Source organism: Sus scrofa, chromosome 6, assembly GCF_000003025.6.
Source record: "Sus scrofa isolate TJ Tabasco breed Duroc chromosome 6, Sscrofa11.1, whole genome shotgun sequence".
Lineage (NCBI taxonomy): Eukaryota > Metazoa > Chordata > Mammalia > Artiodactyla > Suidae > Sus > Sus scrofa.
Genome location: NC_010448.4, coordinates 67,950,839 through 67,970,499, shown reverse-complemented (window position 1 = coordinate 67,970,499; position 19,661 = coordinate 67,950,839). Strand labels below are relative to the sequence as shown.

General features: G+C 48.8%; 1 protein-coding gene across 27 annotated transcripts in view; it reads right to left on the bottom strand.

Annotated features, from left to right (window-relative positions):
• Window positions 1–19,661, bottom strand: part of CAMTA1 (calmodulin binding transcription activator 1) — an 866,060-nt gene that overhangs the window by 501,423 nt on the left and 344,976 nt on the right. Inside the window, exon 1 of one of the 27 annotated variants that reach the window (XM_021097519.1) lies at window positions 16,808–18,923. The exons of the other annotated variants lie outside the window; for them this stretch is intronic. The gene's annotated coding sequence lies outside the window, so the exon portion shown is untranslated. Of the gene's footprint in view, window positions 1–16,807; window positions 18,924–19,661 lie in introns of those variants that run through there. 27 annotated transcript variants of the gene reach the window in all.

The window sequence follows — 19,661 nt, the reverse complement described above, 5'->3', positions numbered from 1 at the left end:
AGAGTCAAGTCACGATGTAAATGCCAAGGCTCAGCCAGACATCATGGATGAGCAGAGCACCACACAGCCCAAGTAAGCCTGGGCTTCGTCAGCAGATTCAGGGAGGGGGTGGCGTAATTCAATGCCGGGAACACACTTGTCCTCCTTGCTCCAATACGCAATCCGAAACGTTATGCAGAACTTGTCAGCCTAATTGCAAATGCTGAGCTTTCTTTGGTAGGCAATTAATAGTCACTAGAAACATAAATCAGGACAGAGATACAAACAGGGGATAATCGTTCCTAAACCTTTAAAAATATTAGCGGAGATCCAGTCTGGTCGACCTTCATACCATGAGGGCAAAGAACTTATGGTCCAGGAAGACGAAAATTTACCACCTGGCTCTTTACAGACAAATCTGTCAACCTCTGGACTAAGAAGCAAACGGTACATTTTTATTATGTGGAGCCCCTGATTTAGAGGGTTGCGACCACTGTTAGCCTCCCTGGATGCACTCATTCATGTGACTGTCCTTTATAAAAAGTCTAGGAAAGAGTGGAAGCTACGTGAACCGAGAGTCCACACAAGAGGGGCTGGTAACATTACAGCTACTGTGATGGTTAACCCAGATGTGGATTTCCAATACCATTTTCCAATAAAAGGAACCATGGCTCCTTGGCTAAACGGCCGATCTTAGGGCTGGGGGAGGAAATATGCAAGATGAGCTGGAGCCTACCCCAAAGTAAAGAAGGACTTAACAAAATGCACAGTGATGTAGACAGGTCAACGTGGACACAGATGCAGCAACTTGAGCAGTGAAAGGAAGAAGGGCGCATTTGCATGATCAGCATCCAAGTATGCATACCCATCAGTCCATGGGGAGAGAAATAAAGGAATCAATAAATAAATGCAAAAGGATTCCAAAGAAGTTAGGTAAATACTCTGCCCTGAAGGGTCGAGCTTCTAACCCCCCAACATAAGGATCCAGGGCTGCACAGTGACTCCCTTCCGAGAGGACCGTATGGGAGGAGGGCGGGGCAGGGGGCAAAAGAAATACCTCGAGACACCTGGCAAACACCACCTCTGCCAGGTGCCCAAGGTCAATGTCCACAATGGTACGTCAGACTGATGGCGGGTACCCTTGATAGGATGAAATGAGGACGGCTCTGTGCCACTGTGCAATTCCCTCCCCAAACACACGAGGCCCATTTCATCATGTGGAAAACAGCAGACAGATCCCAACTGAGAGGCAGTCAACAAAATACCTGGCCGGTCCTCCTCGGAACTGTCAAGGTCATCAAAAACAAAGAAAAGCTGAGAAACCGCCCCAGCCCAGAGGAGCCCAAGGAGACATGACAACTCACTGTCATGTGGTGTCCTGGATGGGATGTCGGAACAGGAAAAGGAACTTTTTCCAGTTTTTACAAAGGAAATCGGAATCAAGATATCAGTTAACGATAATGTGTCAATATTGGTTTATTAATTGCAAGGCATGTACCATTCTAATGTAAGACGTTAACAACAGGAAAACCAGAGAGAGGTACTGGGGACTCTTTGTAGGATCACAACTTTTCTGAAAACCTAACACCAGTCTAAAATAAAGTTCACTTAAAACAATTTTGTACTAAGTGATCCAAAGGCATCAGGCTCACTCTCAACATTCTACACACACACACATACACACACACACACACACACCTCGCACAACCCCCACAACACTGCAAGGTAAATACTTTCAGGAGCCAATTTGAAAGCGGTCTGTTTCTCTTCTGACAGGGATGGTAGCCACTGGGTGTATGTTTCTTAGAATTCACCAGTGAACCCAACTGGGCCTGGTGCTTTCTGTTTTGGAAGGTTATTCCATTTTTATTCAATCTCTTTAACAGCTAAAAGGCTATTCAGCATATCTGTTTCTTCGTGTGTGTGATCTTGACCCAGTGTGTCTTTCAAGGAATTGGTTTTTCTCATCTGGGTTATCAGTGTGATTCTCATGAAGTCGTTCAGAATATTCTTTTATTGTCCTTTTAAATGGAATCATGGCCCTTCTTGCTTTTCTGATATTAATAATTTCTGTCTCTTTTTTGGCTGAGCCTGGCTAGAGGCTTATCCACTTTATTGATCTTTTCAAAGGACCAATTTTTGATGACTTTGATTGTCTCTATTGATTCTCTGTTTTCAATTTCTGGTGACAATTTTTATTATCTAGACCTTAAAGGTGAAAAACCTGAGTCTCGGAGACCTCAAGGAAGACTCACTGTGGCCTGACCACTGCTGCGGTTCATACTTTTATCACCATACCATGCTGCCTTCCCAGCTCACCTGTCCTTCCAAAATTTCCCAATTAAATATTACGTGCCATTATCACAATTGCGCCTAACGCCCCAGAGTGGACACCCAGCTGGGGGGTCCTGGACAGTCAGTCCTGGGATCTGTTTGTCCCCCATTCCTGACACCGACCAAAGGGGAAAAGTGCAAATGAGCTAGCAGGTCAGAGGCAGATGGAGCTGGTGCCCACAGTGGTTGGATGCACAGGGCACTTGAACTCCAGCCTGCACCCACCCCCACCCTGAGGATGCCCACCCCACAACCGTGAACGTGTGCGAATGAGCCCCTTGTCTCCTGAGACCACTTAGCTCTTCCAGAACACAAGACCATTGCTCTCTTGGAAGATGTGGCCCTCACACAGACTCTAGGCAGGTGGCAGGAGTTACCAGGGCCCCTCTGAGCTGCCCAGGGCCTATGCCGTCCCCCAGGTCCCCTGGGCTTCCCCAGGAGCACATCTTTTCTCAGTTACCCCAGAGCTCGACATGCCCTGCGGTTGGGTTTTTCTTCCTTCCTGCCAGTGCCAGGCGGAGGGACTGGAACGCAGGGAGATGCCCAGGGCATCTGACTTTAAGACAACCCTTGATGCAAAAATCTCACCTTAGCAGCTGCCCCAGGGGTAGCTAACCACATTACAAGAGGATTCCATAATTTTAACAAAAATAGAGAGCTGTCCCCACCCACCCCGGGCACAGTGGGGAGGAATCTGGGGCCAGAGCAGACAAAGGAGGGTGTGCACCCAAGGCCAGCGGGGAGATGAGCCCTGGGGGCCAAGTGCAGCCCCCTCCCCGCCCCAGTAGCCTTCGCATGCATTTCAGAGCTTGCCTGCTGATCATTAATTCGCTATGGCTGGGAGTAGAGAAACTGATACAAAAGGACTGACGAGATCAATAACCATGAAAATGGCCTATCTGTGAAATCCGTGTCTGTGGCGGGAAAGAGCTTCCCTGACACCCGATTTTCTGAAACCAGGACGGCCTGAGGCAGAGTCCGCCGTCCAGAAGGGACAGAAGGACGCAAGGGTACTTCGCCCACTCCCCTCAGAGGGCTACTGCCCAGAAGAGGGGGTGAAGGGTCCCAGCCAGGGGGAGCTTTGCACACGTGGCTTCCACCAGCTCACGGCCTCGCTCAAGGCCCAACTCCAGAACACGTCCCCGCTTCTGAAGCCACGGAGTGGCTGGAACTTTCAGTTTACCCTTTAGCAGCGGAGCTGCTTTTGCAGGTAAAGAAGAGGAGAGGGTGACACCGGGGCAGGCGCAGCAACACCCCTCCACCCCTCCCTTGCTCGGTGCAACAGCAGCAGCGGGGGCCCCGGGGATCTGCAGACCCGCTGAAATCCACGGACTTGGTGGCAAGCGCCCCTCCAACCAGGGAACACGAGTCTGGGCCCACCTTTTCCACTCACCAGTGTGAGCCTGAGAAACTTCGCCTTGCAGGCCGGCGGGTGTTTTCCAGTTTAAAACGGTGCCTTATGCGGACACATCCACAAACCTGGAGGAAGCGCCTACAACACGATGAGCCCCCGGCTACCGAGGTCAGCACAAGCCAGGCCAGGAGAGGTCCCCACGTGCAGGACAGCGAGAGGTCGGGCAGCAAAGGGCAGCTGGAACCCAGAGAGGGCGGGCCCCGGGGGTCGCGGAGCGCGTGGGGGAGGGGGCTTTGAGCAGGTGGCTGCTGGGCAGCGGGCGGGATGCTGAGGCAGTGCGCATGCGCACGTACACGTACACAGGGCCCCGCGCGGGGTCCAGCCACTTGACCTCGGCCCCCACGTGGAGCAGACGGCGGCGCCTACTTGGCGGCCTCTGCCTGGACTGAGGGACCTGCCGCGGGGAAGGGGGTGCCCTCTAGGCAGGGGGCCCGCAGCCGGACAGCGGGGCTCCCCGACTCCGGGGCTCCCCACCTCGCACCCAGACAGATCCTGAGCACCCACGCGGGGGCGTCCGGCTGCCCGGCGCTTCCCCCAGCTCCTGCCCTCCGTACCTCGCCTTCACGCAGCCTCGGAAAGGAAAGCACGTTTGGGAGAAAGGGTGGGATTCCACGTTTTAATACAACGCAGAGGCCGTTTGGCCTGGTGTCTTTCTGCTGAACGTATCAACATTTGAACGGAATCAGGTTATCCTGCGCATGTGTGGCCAACCGTTCACACAGACACTCTTATCTGGCTTCCTTGAAGAGTTATGCAGGTGATGGGTGAACAGAAAACCAAAGAAGAGCAATTTCAGAAGCAGGCGTTCATGCACTGGAAAAAAAATTCCCATTATTTTATTGACGTGCATCTAATGTCCCCATCACATATTCTGCCCCATTAAAGCCTCACAGCCAGATGTCAATGGCCCTGTCTATTGTCCTTCCCAGAGCGTCCACGGGGATCAGAGGCGACACCTGAAAGGTGCCAACATCTCGGCATGTGCTTGATCACCTGAGCCAGTGCCTGTGTCTCTCACGCTCTCCTACCTACTCCCCACCTCCACACACACACTCTTCCCCCACCCTCTCCAGGAAGTGCCAACGTAATTTATGAAATTTTGTTCCTAAATTTATACTTTTCCAAGTTATCATAGAGTTAGAATATTCAAAATTATTTTGAACTTTCTCAATTTTTTTTTCAGGGCCACACCAGCAGCATACAGAAGTTCCCAGGCTAGGGGTCAAATAGGACCTGCATCTGCTGGCCTTCGCCACAGCCACAGCAACACTGGATCCAAGCCACATCTTCAACCTACACCACAGCTCACGGCAACGCCAGATCCTTAGACCCACTGAGCGAGGATCAAACCCACATCCTCGTGGATACTAGTTGGGTTTGTACCTTGTTGAACCACAATGGGAACTCCTGAATTTTCTCAGTTGTTTTCAAAAAAATTTAGAAAAGCGCTATGCAGTAATCATGGGAGAGATGAACTGGATGCCAGAGTCTGATCAAGGACCCTGCCCGCCCATTGTCCCTCTGGACCGCCTCTCCCCAGGGAGAAGAACCCATCTGCCCCAGGCCACAGTCTCCTGTAGGCACAGGGCACCAGAGGGCACAGCTGTCCAGCCTGGACACTGAAGATTCACGGCTTTCCCTACCCTCCCAACTCAGGGAGACCCTCAGCTGTGAAACAGCCACAGAGAACCAGTGCCCTGCTGCTGGTCCCTGGCAGAAGCAGCTGGAATCCCGAGAACTGGGCTTCAAGGTCTCTCCCCGCTTCCCTCAGCAGTTTTCTTGGCATCCCCTCAGAAGTGGTCTCCTGAGCTTGTGGCCAGGTGTCCTCAGCAGCCCCCAGGTGGGCAGCACGTGCCTCTCATGCTCTGGTCTGGCCCGGCTCTCACCTTTCTCTTTCCAGAACCTTCCATCACACGAGAGCTCTTTAGGTTACCTCTTCCTGCATCCGAGGCACTTGTGAACAGTGACTTTTTGAAAAAGGGCCTTGTGTATTTTCATGTACCCAAGATTTATGGAAATAATTAGGAAATTTGATTACAATTCCATCGTGGCTGTTTACTTGGAGAACAAACCCTTCATGTGAACACTTTCTCGCGCTGACTAATGCACTCCAGTTTCTTTTTATTTTTAAAGCATAAATTTTCCTTGTTGATAGTGACTTGGTATAGCGGTGGCAGCTGGGGCTGTTTTTACCAAGTTTCTAATCTAATAAGTTCTGCAGAAGAATAATACTGCTGTTTGCACTGCCTGGCAGAGCTGTTCCTGCAGGGGACGGAGGGCCTGGGAGCTTTCTTTGCTCAGCTCCTTGATGGGCTGATATTCCGCAGGAGAGGGAGGCAGAAGGGAAGGAAATGCCTCCAGGGTCAACTCGCTATAGGGTTTGCCAGTCACGGTAACGAGGAAAGGGACGGGCAGAGCCCCCGAAGGCACCCGGCAGGGAGGGAACGGGGAAGCTCAGTGATGAGCGGACCCACAGTATAGGGTCCTGCTGGGGTCCACGGGGCTCCACTGGGTCCCACTGGTTTCTAGGTTCTGCTGAGTTCCGCTGGGTTTGCTGGGTCCCCTAGGGAAGGAAAATCTATGGGTATCTCCCTCCCTGCATGCCCTGCCCCACAACCAAAGGATCACATCAAGAAATTTAGAGACAAATATGCTTCTTAAACATTATTCTCCTTTTTGCTGCCCTGGCAGGAAGATTGAAGAAGGGGCCTGACATTAATTAAGGACAACATACAACATACAACTCCAGGCCCTGAGCAGGTGCCATGCCTTCTACAGCTCATTCAATCTTCACAATTCCCGGATGCAGGGATGAAAATTTCTAGTCCTGGTAAATGTGCCTGGGATCACAGGACTGGGATTCAAACGCAGACATGCGGACCCTCGAGAGGACAGGGGCAGCAAAATGCCATTTCTGTGGCCTCTGGGGACGGCACAAGCTGAAGGGGACCTCGGGGGAACTGTGTCCAGCCGCTGGTGACGCTCGGCCTGGCCTCTGAGCCTCTGCCCGCCCAGGCTGTCACCAGCCACATTTTGGCACAGGATGGATGGGCAGAGCTGGCCTATCCTCCCCGGGGCACAGGGAAGGGAATCTAATTTTAGCTCACAGAGTCTAAAATTGCTGGTGCAGAAGAAGATCATTAAACACTTGGCTGTCCCCAGCCGCGGGGATCACAGGCGGAGAGGCTGCAGAGCCCCGGGATGTGAGGAGCTGCAGTGTCTGAGTCACCGTCCCTCACACCTCTCTGTCCAGGGCCCCTCGAATGCCAGGCGCTCACAGCGCAGACCCAGGAAGCAAATGTCCTTCCTGGCGCTGCGTACAAGCGTCCTCCCGCCTCCCCGGGGAGGGCCTGGTGGGAATGAAGATAGCAGGCTGTCACAGATGCAGCGGGCTGCTGAGACAGCGGCTTCAACGTCAGGGAGCGGTCCCCTTGCTGGGTCTCACCAGAGGGCCGTGTGCAGAAACCCAAGCCCAGTGCGTCCTCCTCCTCCTCTGTGCCATGTGAGCATGCTCCCCACTCCCTCACGTCGCCAGTGGGTGAAGGTGTCCAACTCCACTGGTTTCAGGTGGAACCTCTCCCGTGACAGTGAAAAACAAAAGGTTGGATGAGGTTGGAGTGAGAGGAAAGGAAAATGGGATGGGAAACCACCCCCAATGTCCATCCACAGATGGATGGATAAGCAAAAGGTGGTCCAGCCATGCAAAGGAATACTATTCAGCCATAAAGAGGAATGGAGGTTTGACACATGTGACAACACGGACGACTTAAAACCCTGGTGCTAAGTGGAAGAAGCCAGACAGAAAAGATGACCTGTTGTATGATTCCACTGACAGGCACGGTCCAGAGAGGCAAATCCACGGAGATGGAAAGAAGAGGAGTGTCTTCCAGGGGGAAACAAGGGGAGGGCAAGATGGGGAGCGAGGGCCTGCTCAATAGGCTCAGGGCTTTTCTCTGGAGTGATGAATACGCTTTGGAACCAGATAGATGTGGTTACATGACCTTGGGAAGGCGCTAAATGCCCCCGAATGATACCCTTTAAAGGGGCTCACTTTAGGTTATGTGACTTTGACCTCAAGTGAACCAAGTTTATAAGGGCAGGATGTGATTGGAGGGGGATGTAATTCACAGGAAGGAGGTCCCCGAGGGCCGACACGCTTTCAGTCCTGTCAGTACTTGCTCACCACTTCGTCCGCCCTGGTCCCGGGCTCCATGCAGGTGATGGCAAAGGGCGCAGACGGGGAAACAAATACGCAGGATAGGAGGTGGTGTTGAGGGTGGGAGCTCATGGAAGAGGAAAGGTAAATGGGGGGGTAGAGAGAAGGGGGTCAAAGACAGTGTGGGCGGAGGGCGCAGCGTGACAACGGCACAGTGGGGAGTGTGTGAGCCCGTGTTTCTAGAGCCACACAACTGACCACGTTCCTCACAGGTCACTGCTACTGAAAATGACAGGTGACTCCAGCCTCCCCGAACCGGCCCCTGGAGAAATGAGACAAGGACCGGACAGTGTTTTCCTCTAGTTCTAGGAGAATGCGTCAAAAGCAGATTTATCAAGGAGGAAAGCAGTCAAGAAAAGAAAGCAGAGAGACAAGGAGGAAGTGACAAATCCACTGGCATAAAGGGGAGTGTTCTTAGCACAACTTTCTCGGTCATTTGCATATTAAATAAAAACTAACACCAGTAATTGAATGACACAATTAACAAGCCTGACCCGGGGACACTCTTAGAACACTGTACCCACGAGATACAGAATTCATCTGCCTTGACCCATGTTTCCTGGAACACATCCTGGGCCTCGAAAATTTCAAAGAGACCAGCACCATATAGATCATGTTCTCTCAATAACTACTAATTAAACGAGAAATCCAAGATTAAATTAGGGATCGGTAGCAAAAAGATGCTAGAAAAAAATCTTTATATGTTTGGAAATTAAGAAATCGGTTTTATTATGAGAAAAAATGTGTATATATATATACACACATATATATGTGACTGCATCACTTTGCTCTACAGCAGAAATTGACAAAACATTGTAAATCAACTATAATACATTTTTAGGTAAATAAATCAGTTTTAAATGACTCAAGAAATAAAATAGAATGGAAGTTCTAAAATACAGAGAACTGAGAGAGAAACAAAATAAGACATATTAAGAAGTAGAGGGCAAAGCTAAAACATATTTATATATTTAAACATGTATATAAATTTAAATGCTCATCTAGAAAAGAGGGAAGGTCAAAAATCAATGAGGCAAGCTTCCAAATTAACACATTAGAAAAACAAAAGTAGATAAACTCAAAGAATGTAGGAAGTAGGAAATAAATAAAAAATAAAGATTAATAAAATGGAAAACAAATATAAATACAGCAGACAAAATTCTGATGAAAAAAGAACAGCAGAATCAGGAGTGAAAAGAGCATAGCCAGAGAAGCATCGAAAATTAAAAAGTTATTCAGTGGATATATGACAGTTTCATGAAAGTAAACTGGAAACTTAAATGAAATGGACAAAGGCCAGGAGATACAGACATCTGAAGATTCCTAAAACACCAAAAATTTGAAGCAGTGGATAAAAATATCAGGCCCAGATGGTTGTACCATTTAAATAGTTCTATTAAATATTAAGGGAGGAGTTCGCATCGTGGCTCAAAGGTAACAAACCTGACTAGTATCCATGGGGATGCAGGTTCAATCGCAGACCTTGCTCAGTGGGTTAGGGATCCAGCATTGCCATGAGCTGTAGTTTAGGTTGCAGATTCAGCTTGGATCCCACATTGCTATGGCTGTGGTGTAGGCTGGCAGCTACAACTCCAATTCGACCCCTAGCCTGGGAACTTCCATATGCAACAGGTACAGCCCTAAAAGGACAAAATATATATTAAGGGAACAAATATTTCAGTCTTATGCAAATTATTCCAAAGCATAATTATTCTGTAATCTCAAACTAACTTGGTCTTGACCCCAAACCTGACAGGACTACCATAAGATATGTAGAGACCAATATCATTCATGAACTTAGATGCAAAACTCCTAAACAAAACCTAGAAAACCTAATCCAGCAATGTATAAAGATAAGAATACGTCATGAACAGGTTGGATTTTTTCTAGGATTATAGAACTAACTTTATGAAATAAATAAATACAACTCACTGTATTAACAGATTGTAGGAGAAAAATTTCATGTCTGTTCTTAATAGCTACTAAAGTCATTCAGTAATATTCAATATCAATTTGGGATCAATACTCGCAGCAAACTAGAAATAGAAGAAAAAAAATTTTTTGTTTTTCTTTTTAGGACTGCCCCTGTGGCATATGGAAGTTTCCAGGCTAGGGGCTGAATAGGAGCTACAGCTGCTGGCCTACACCAAAGCCACGGCAATGCCAGATCCTTAACCCACTGAGTCAGGCCAGGGATCGAACCCGCATTCTCATGGATACTTGTCTGATTCATTAACCCTGAACCACAACAGGAACCCCAAGAAATTTTTCTGGACCTAACTAAGAGTTTATATTATACTGCAAAAAAACCCTACAGCTAACTTTGTGAAACATTCGAAGAATCTCAGACATGGGACACTAATACCGTTTCTACTCAATATTGTACTGGAAGTCCACATACATCCAGGCATTCGAGAACAAGAAATACAGATAGAAGCCTTGGAAAGTAAGAAAGACGCTTCTCAGCATTCACAGATGATGGATTATCTACAGAGAATCCAAAAGATTCTACAGAGTATTAAATTAACAAGAGGTCTCATCAGAGTGGCTGCATGTAAGGTCAACATGCAAAAATAAATTACATTTCTACACAATAGCAGCAAAAATATAATTTAAAAGATGCCATTTCAGTTGTAATTAAAAACACAAAGTTCCTAGGAATGGATTTATTCGTAAAATGTAAAACTTTCTGGAACGATGTTAAAGAAGGCTTTGTGTAAGGGTCAAGTCTCACCACCCTGATAAACAGATTCAATCCACTTCCAATCACAATCGCCATAGAATCTGAGGACCTTGCCCACATTCCCTTTCATGATGTTCAGGACACAGCAAAGGCTCAGAGTAGGCAAGACACATCCGAGGAACACATAATAGAGGAAGTGGGGAGAACTCGATAAACGTTTATCAAGACATTCTTCTGAAGCTTTAGGAAAGTATAAAAATTAAAACGATGACATGCTGTGACAGGAAGAGACCAGCTGACCACTGGGACAGAATCAGAAGCCTGGAGACAGACTTGGATACAAGACAGGAGTTGTATATGGAAACTAAGCCCATGCAGATCCCTGAGGGGGAGGGTTGGGAAATGAACCCTTCAATAAATATGGGGCCAGCTGCTTTTCAACGTGGAAACAAATGAGAATTTTCCTACACAAAATGAATGTCAGGTGGATTGAAACTTAAATGTGAAAGCCCAAAACGTAAAACCTTTACATATCTACAGTCTGGGATAGGAAAAGATTTATCGAGCAGGAATGAAAAGCACTAACCGTAAAATAAGATTGGTAAAATTAACCTATGTCGAAGTGGGCTTTCTGGCCACCGAAAGACAGCGTTAAGGATGTAGCTTTGTTCAAGTCTCGAGAGAGAGACCCCTCTAATACATGTAGCTGACAAAGCACCTAGGATCTAGAAAATACAAAGAAACCCTGCAAATCAGTTACTACAGTTCTCACTTCGATATGGGACCTAAAGAACAAAACCAGTGGAAACATACCGCGAAGTAGAGGCAGACTCATAGCCACAGAGGACAGGTGAGTGGTTGCCTGAGGGGAGGGGGCTGGAAGGTTGGGCCAAATAGGTAAAGAGGGTTAAGAGGTCCAGACTTCCAGTTATAAGATGCATACGTCACAGAGGTGCAACACGCACGTAAGGAATATAATCGATAATTGTAATAACTCTGTCTAGTGACAGAGGGCTACTAGACTTAGCGTGGTGATCAATGTGGAATATATATAAATGTCAACTCACTGTGTTTTACACCTGAAACTAATATAATACTGTATGTCAATGATGCTGCAATTAAAAAAAAAAGAAAAGAAAAGAAACAAACAATTTAGTAGGGAAAAAATAGGCAAAGGAAATGAATGGACAGTTTACAGAAGAAGGAACCCAAACGGCCAATAATCTACGCGAAAGCAGCTCAACCTCACTGGTTGCGTGGGAAATGGAAGTTAAGACGTAATGAGATATTTCACAATCTTCAGGTTGGCAAAGACGTTTAAATCTGCCATGGGGACGTAGGGAAATGGGAACTCTTGCACTAGGGGTTGGAAGCACGTGTCAATACAAGCACTTTGGAGAGAAATTTGTCACTATCTGGTGCATGCAGTCTTCCACCAGCAGTTCCGGTTTTAGGAATATGGAAACACACACACACACAATTTCTAGTTCACTTGTCTTAACTGCTGTATGGAAATTCATTGCACTAACATACACGTGGCTAGTGTTTCTCTGGGGAGGGCGTGTGTGCACGTGCTAGAGAAGGGATAAAACTTAAGAACGACGTTCCAAGAGGTACTGGATGGTCTCATTTATATAAAGTTTTTAAAGTCTGCAGAGCAATACCATGGATTGTTAACGAATACATAAACATGCCATAAAAGTATGAAAATACATTAAACATGTGACACAAGGATAAAAAAATACATTGGAATGAAAAATATGCCCCAGGATAAATAAGACCATTCCTGGGGCAGGCGGGAGGGACGTAGGATCAAACTATGTGTGGGTATACTATGCTTTGTGTCTTTTCAAAAAAATCAGCTGAGATGGGGCAAAGAGACTTGATAAAGTCGGGTGGTACATAAACAGGCGTAACTATACTATTCTCTATTATTTGTCCATGAGTATATTGTGAAATGGTCAATAATCCATTTTATTTATTTGTTTTTTGGCCACGCTCATGGCATGCAGAAGTTCCTAGGCCAGGGATTAAACCTGTGCCATGGCAGTGGCTTGAGCCATAGGAGTTCCTTAACCCGCTGAGCCACCAGAGAACTCCAATAATCAATTTTAAATAAAAAACTCCAAGTACTAATTGGTATACTGACAACTTTTGTCCATTCCCGGGTGATTTTGTAATCTTAACCAATTGTAAGTGATTTGCTCAAATTTTACTTGTTTTAAAAAAAATTTCTTTTGGCCACACCCATGACATAGGGAGTTCCTGGGCCAGGAATGGAACCTGCGTCCCAGCAGTGACCGTGCCTAATCCTTAACCTCCTGCGCTACAAGAGAACTCCTAGTCGTCGTTTTTAAAACTAGATCTTTTTTTAGCCAGGGTTGTCTGTTGTCCTACTTTCAACATTTTTCAACCATGTTGTATTTAAGCAGCTTTTCCAAACACCTTTTCATAAAGACAAGTGACAGTTCCAAAAAGGAACAAAGGGACAACCAGCGGAATGCAGGATTGCCCTGCTAAGAACACTGCCGTAAGAGAAGTTTTACTGCGGACAAGGAGGGCATGAGTACTTGTCTGAGTCATTTCTCTTGGTAGTCCAGTGCTGGCTGGCATTATTGGCCCCTTTGCCCTAAGTGAACTGGTGCACCATTAAACACAGCTCTCCTCTGAGCTCCATCAATCATCCTTTCCAAAGGTGAAATTAACCGTACTGGCCTGCAAGCTGCAGAAACAAGCAACAGTTTTTAATTTTCAAACAATCTATCCATTTCCATGTCCCCCTGGCTTCCAAGGGTGCAGCTAGGAGTCCAGCACTTCCTGGGGGGTGTGACCTCCAGCCCAACTCAGCACGTGACCGGACGGGCCAGTCCTGGGCACGGGCCCCAAGACCGGATGCTACGGGTTGCCGGTTCCTTAGTGCTGGAATTAATATAGCGCCAGGCAGCGTGAGGGGTGCCAGCTCAAACACAGGCCAGGCTGGCAGCCGGCCACCTGCCCATCAAACCCCTAGCAGTTCTCTAGAATCCTCAGATTAAATAAATATTTGGCAAAGCACCACTGGCGAAAATGATAATAAATTCAACTCAATTCCCACCACCAACTGGCAAACTCCTTCAACAACCCGATCCAATCTGTCTGCCTCAACTTCCAAATAGCTAGTAATGGGGCCAGCTGGGGCCTGGGGGATCCTCGGAGCTCGGAGTAGATATCTTATGCCTTGTTATTTGCCAAAAATTCTGAGATGACATGCAGGGCAGACTTGCATCTACACTAGGGTCGGAATGAGGAGGGGCTCAAGGAGTGGGGAACGGGAAAAGCCCTGAATGGAGGTATCCCTCACCCAGGACCCCAAACCCTGCTAGACTCCCACGTAACAGCAGCACCATGAGAGTCTCAACCACACCTCAGTCATTCAGCAGGTGAATCTGAGCACTTTCAAGGCGCCAAGACCTGGGCTAGAAACTGGAGATACGGCCACCAATTACAAAGATATGCTTTCTATGAAACAGAGTGCTCAATCTAAGGGGAGGACAGTGGTACCAGCACCACCAACCTGTTTCCAGGTCTGGCCCCAGATGAAACCTGCCCTCTTCCTGGACCTCTGTCTCTCTGGGGCTTTTCCAGATGCTACCCCTTCTCTCATACCCCACGCATCCCAGAGCCTAAGCTCGAAGTTGGCGCTCTCCTTATTCCCAACTACCGGCTCCAAGATAGTTTTCCTGCTTCCTCCCCAAACCCCAGTCCCCTTTAAGGCTGGTGCCAGGCATGCCTGCCCCCCCCTTCTTATCGCTGCCATTACAGTCCACCCAGGCATCCCGCTTACTCTGCCCTATTGTTGCCCCATATCATTCTCTTCCTCTCCAGCCCCGGCTGCCCCCTCCTCCAGACACCAGGAGGGACAGCAGCTCTGAAGCGGCCTCTGCGGACTTTCTTGACCAGGACCTCCTGCCGCCCTAGTCGCCTCATGGGAGGATGGACAGCAGCCCTTCTTGGGTGGAGGGGTCCCCAACCTTTCTCACCATTGCTGCCCTCAGGGCCTCAAGGCTCTCCTCGCCTGAATTAGGGGGTGTTGTCACATTTCCTCCTGGACACCCCATCCACCTTACACTTGACTGGGAGATGGGTGGGGGGCGGGGGGGGGGTATTTGAATTTCCATTTCTGAGAAAACAGGATTGCTCAGTACACTAACTCCCAGCACGCCCCGCAGTCTTCTCTTCCGCCCACATCACCTGCCCCCTCACCTTCTCTCCTGCCCCACGAGGAAAAGCATCCCTGCTCCTCTCAGGGCCGCTGTCCTCCCAGGCTCTGCTCCGGCCCCTCCTCAAGGCATTTCTCCTTGGTCACCCTCTCCTCTGACTCATCAGCTTCTCCCCCACGACTGCGTTATTTCCATCCATACTTAAATACGCTCAGTGTCTGCATGTTATTAAAACCCCTCCTCGACTTCACGCCAACCTCGGGTACCTCCCGTTCCTCTGCCGCCTTTACAGCAAAACCAACTGAAGAAGTTTCACTGGTACAACTTACTCCTCTTTCTTTCCTTCAGCCACTCACATCATGTCAACATGCTCTCCAGGACACCGAAATTGACATGCCGGTGGCTACAGGAGAAGTCGCTTAGCCTTCGCACGACAGTGACTCCCAGTAGCTTGTGACACTGATGTCTGTACCCACTTCTTAAAGTATCGTCCTCCTCTGTTTCCACAGCCTCCTGATCGTCCTCTCCCCTTGCCAGTGGTGGTTTTCAGTCTCCTGAAGTGGATTCTTCTCTGCTGAGTCCCTCAGTGCTGGATACCCCATTCCTACAATCCACACTCGTTCCTCTGCCTTCACTCCCTCCACAGCTTGGCCAACATCCTTTGACTTTCAGAGTTCCCGTTATGGCTCACTGGGTTAAGAACCCAACAGTGTCCATGAAGATGCAGGTTCCAGCCCGGCCTGGCTCGGTCGGTTAAGGATCTGGCATTACTGTGGCTGTGGTGTAGGCCGGGAGCTGCAGCTCTGATTCAGCCCCTAGCGTGGGAACTTCCTTATGCCTCAGGTGCGGCCCTAAAAAGAAAAAGAGGGGAAAAAAAAGAACATCCTTTGACTTTAAATATATCTGTCTGCTGATGCTCTGGAAGCTGCTTCTCCCCTCCTCGCCGGTAGGCTCGTATACCAACTGCCTTCTTCCCATCTCCTCTGAAACGCTGAATAGGCACCTGAAACTTAATTTAGCCCAGAGAGAGCACCTGGTGGAACCCCGCTGTCCCCACCTCCCTAAATGGCACACCTCCTGCTCCCTTCCTCCAGTGAAACCCTTCCCGACTTCTCGCTGTGCCTCCAATCCCCCGGGAACTCCATCAGCGCTGCCTCCATGATGCACCACTACCCACCCACTGCCCTCCATCCTCCGGGCACAACCCCTGTGCAGGGCAGGCCCTCTCCTCCCTGGAGCCCCGCCTGCACCTCCTCGCGGGTTTCTTGCTTCCTAAAAATCCATTCTCTACAGAAGGAGAGAACTGCAACTTTTGAACCTTTAAACCTAAATCTCTGATGTGAAAACAAAATGGTGTAGCCACTTGGAAAACAGAGCAGCAGCTCCTCAAAAGGCTGGATGTGGGGTTCCCCTGCAACCCAGCAATCCACTCCCACATATATGCCAAAGACAACTGAAAACCGATGTCCATGGAAAAACTTGTACATGAGGGAGTTTCCATTGTGGCTCAGCAGGTTAGGAACCTGACATAGCGTCCAAGATGATGTGGGTTCAATTCCTGGCCTCACTCAGGGTGTTAAGGATCCGGCATTGCTGTGAGCTGCAGTGTAAGTCACAGATGTGGCTGGGATCTGGCGTTGCTGAGGCTGTGGTGTAGGCCGGCAGCTGCAGCTCCGGTTTGACCCCTAGCCTGGGCACTGCATATGGGGTGGGTGCAGCTTAAAAAGACAAAAAAAAAAAAAGAAAGAAAGAAAAATTTGCATACAAATGTTCACGCAGCCAAAAGGCAGAGATGTCCATCAACTGATAAACAGATAAGCAAAACATGGTCTATTTATACAGTGGACTTTTAGCCATGGAAAGGAATGAAGTGCCAGCACCCACCACATGAGTAAACTTTGAAAACGTCATGCTAAGAGAGAGGCACGGGTCCCATGAGGACGCATGGTATATGATACCACTGACAGGAGAAAGTCACATACCCTGGTTGTTTGGGGCCGGAGGGTTTGCAGGAAACAGGGAACCACTGCTGAAGGAGGAGGGTCTCTTTCTCTGGTGATGAAAACCGATTCAAGCTCTAGAACGGACTGCAGTGATGGCTGCACATGTCTGTGAGTGAAAATCCTCACGACGTCCGCTCTGAGGGGGCGAAATGTATTGTATGTGAACTGTCTCAATAAAGCTGTTGTATTTTTAAAAATCAGATTTTATCACTCCCTTGGTTACAACCTTCTGATGCACTAAAAATAAAATCTAAACTTCTTTCTGTGACCTACAAGGCAATCGTGGTCTTAGCCCAGCTGAACCCTGGGACCCGATATCTTACTGCTCTCCCCGGGGCTCACTATACCCAGAAACCCTGGTCTTGCCTCCCTTCCTCAAACACATCAGCAACAACCCACCGCCGTGGGGCCTTTTGAGTTGTTCCCTCTGCCCGGGCTGTCCTTCCCTCTGATCTCTGCGTGGCTGGTTTCTTCAGCTCCCTCAGCTTGAAGTTAAAAGCCCCCCAGGGGTGGGCCCTTCAATGGTTCCAACATAGGCGCTACACACCCAGGAAGCTGTACTGCATCATCTCGTTCCATCGCCCTCATTCTGCTGTTCCTGTTGGAACCTACAGTATTAATCATTTCCTTACTTACTGTCTTTCCCGCCCGAGAGGTCAGCTCTGTGGGCCTAAGAGCTGGCCCCTCTTCTGCGCCAGGCACCCCATCCTCGGCACCTGGATGGAGGGAGCACTCAGTGAATACTTGTTGCACCAAGGAAAGCGGTCAGAGAAGGCTTCCTGGGGAAAGGGACAGCTCAGCTGAGCATTGAAAGATGAGCAGAAGTTAACCAAGAGAACGGGTGGAGAAGGCGTGTCGCGGGAAGTGGGCATAAGATGTAAAAGCCTGCGGGGCGCGCATGCACAGAGGACCTGAAGGACAGGGAGATGGTGGAGACAGGCAGCCTGGGGCCAGGTTGGGCAGCCCCTGGTGAACCGGATCCAGGAGGCCGGCTCTTGTTCGAGAGCAGTGGGGAGGGACCATCACCACGGGCTAAGCAGGGAATGACATCATCCACAGGCAGGTTAGGAAAACCTGAGCTGCTCTCAGCAGAGAGAACGAATTGAAGGAGGGTTAAGAGAGAGAAGAGGGAGCAGAGGCTTTGCAGAGTTCAGGGAGGAGATAACGGGAGCCTGGCCCAGGACGGGGGCAACGAGGACAGAGAGAAGGAATCTAATTCCAGGTATTTAGGAGGCACAGTTGACATGCGGATGATGGATTGGGTGTGGAGGCTGAGAGACAAGAGAACTCACACGGATGGAGCAGGTACCACGGTGGAGAACTCAGGAGGGGACCACAGGGTGGGGTCAGGGGCAGGTCCCAGCAGAGGTGTCCGTCAGTCCGACGGATTCCTGTTCTGAAACTGGGAGAGCTGCCTGGGCTGTTGATAAAGATGTGGGTGTCATCATTAAAACTAAAACCATAAGAGGAGGTGACATTTCCCAAAGGAAGTGAGTGAGGAAACCGAGTCTTGGACCCCATCTTGAGGAGCAGAGATTTAAGGAATAGGCAGAGGGACAGGAGTGTGCTTGCAGAGATAGGAGAGAAAGCGGCCAGAGAGCGTGGTGCCAAAGAGAAACCTGCCTGAAGAAGAAACACCTGCCGAGACACACAGAGGGATGAGGAACGAGAAATGATGGGTTTGACTCCCGGGAGAACTTTCAGGACGGGGTCACACGGTAGAGACAGCCAGTGCGAGGAGGCTCTGGACAAGGGGCAGAGGTGGGGGTGAGATTACACAGACACTTTACAGAAAGATATAGAAAGGAGGTACGCTGGGCAGAGCTGAGCCATGAAGAATAAGAACTAAGAGCTCGTCTTTAGTGAATTTGGAGGGGCCAGGCACCACTGGAAGCACTTGAGAGATCACGACCATTTAATCTTTAGACGGCAACACTATGAAGTAGACACGGGGAGGCAAGTCCACCCGACGTTACCCAGTGACGGAGGGAGGTGGTGGTGGGGTGCGGAGCTCAGGGATGGACAATGGATGGACCTTCTCTCGGATTTCTAAGGGGGAGGCAACCAGGAAGTAGGCAGCCGGGGGTGTAGCTGAGGACACTGGTTTCAAGTCTTCCGTTTTGGCTGGAGATGTAGGAAGTAAGGTCCTTTGCTGAGAATGAAAATGGAAGGTTATTGGGTTTGAGTTACCGGAGTTTGAAGTCCAGCTGGACTGCTTTCTATGTTTTTCTACTGACACTTTAAAATAGGCACATGGAAAATACCCATCCCTTTGAACTTTGGCAACCAAAGTCAATATTTGAAGAGGCACTGTCCAGCATCATGGGAATATCGCTGTTGACCCCATGCTGGATTCCTCCTGGTCTCCTTCCCTGGACTCCAGCTTACCCTGGGGATAAAGAGCTGCCCCTGTCAGAACCAAACTATGTCAAGCCTATTTAAAACGGAATGGCCTCGTTCTTTCCTTTAAAACATACCTTCAGAACCTTATGAATTCTTTAGTATTTTTATCGCGTAATACTTAACACATGGAAGGTCATACACACTGTATGTATAAATTACAAAGTTTAAAGAAAAGACCCATCAACCCACCTAACTTAGAAACTAGAACATTCCACAGAAAGCCTCTGTGGGCACTTCTTGAAGGCACTTCATAAGCCTACGAAGAGAGAGAACTACTATCCTGATTTCGTGCTTATAATTTGCTCAGATTTTTTAATCTAGTTGTGCCAGATATGTATGAATCCGTAAAAGATATGTTGCTTCATTTCCTGCCAACATTTTGTTATGAAAACTATCAAACCTTCAGAAAAGCTGAGAAATTTCACAGAGA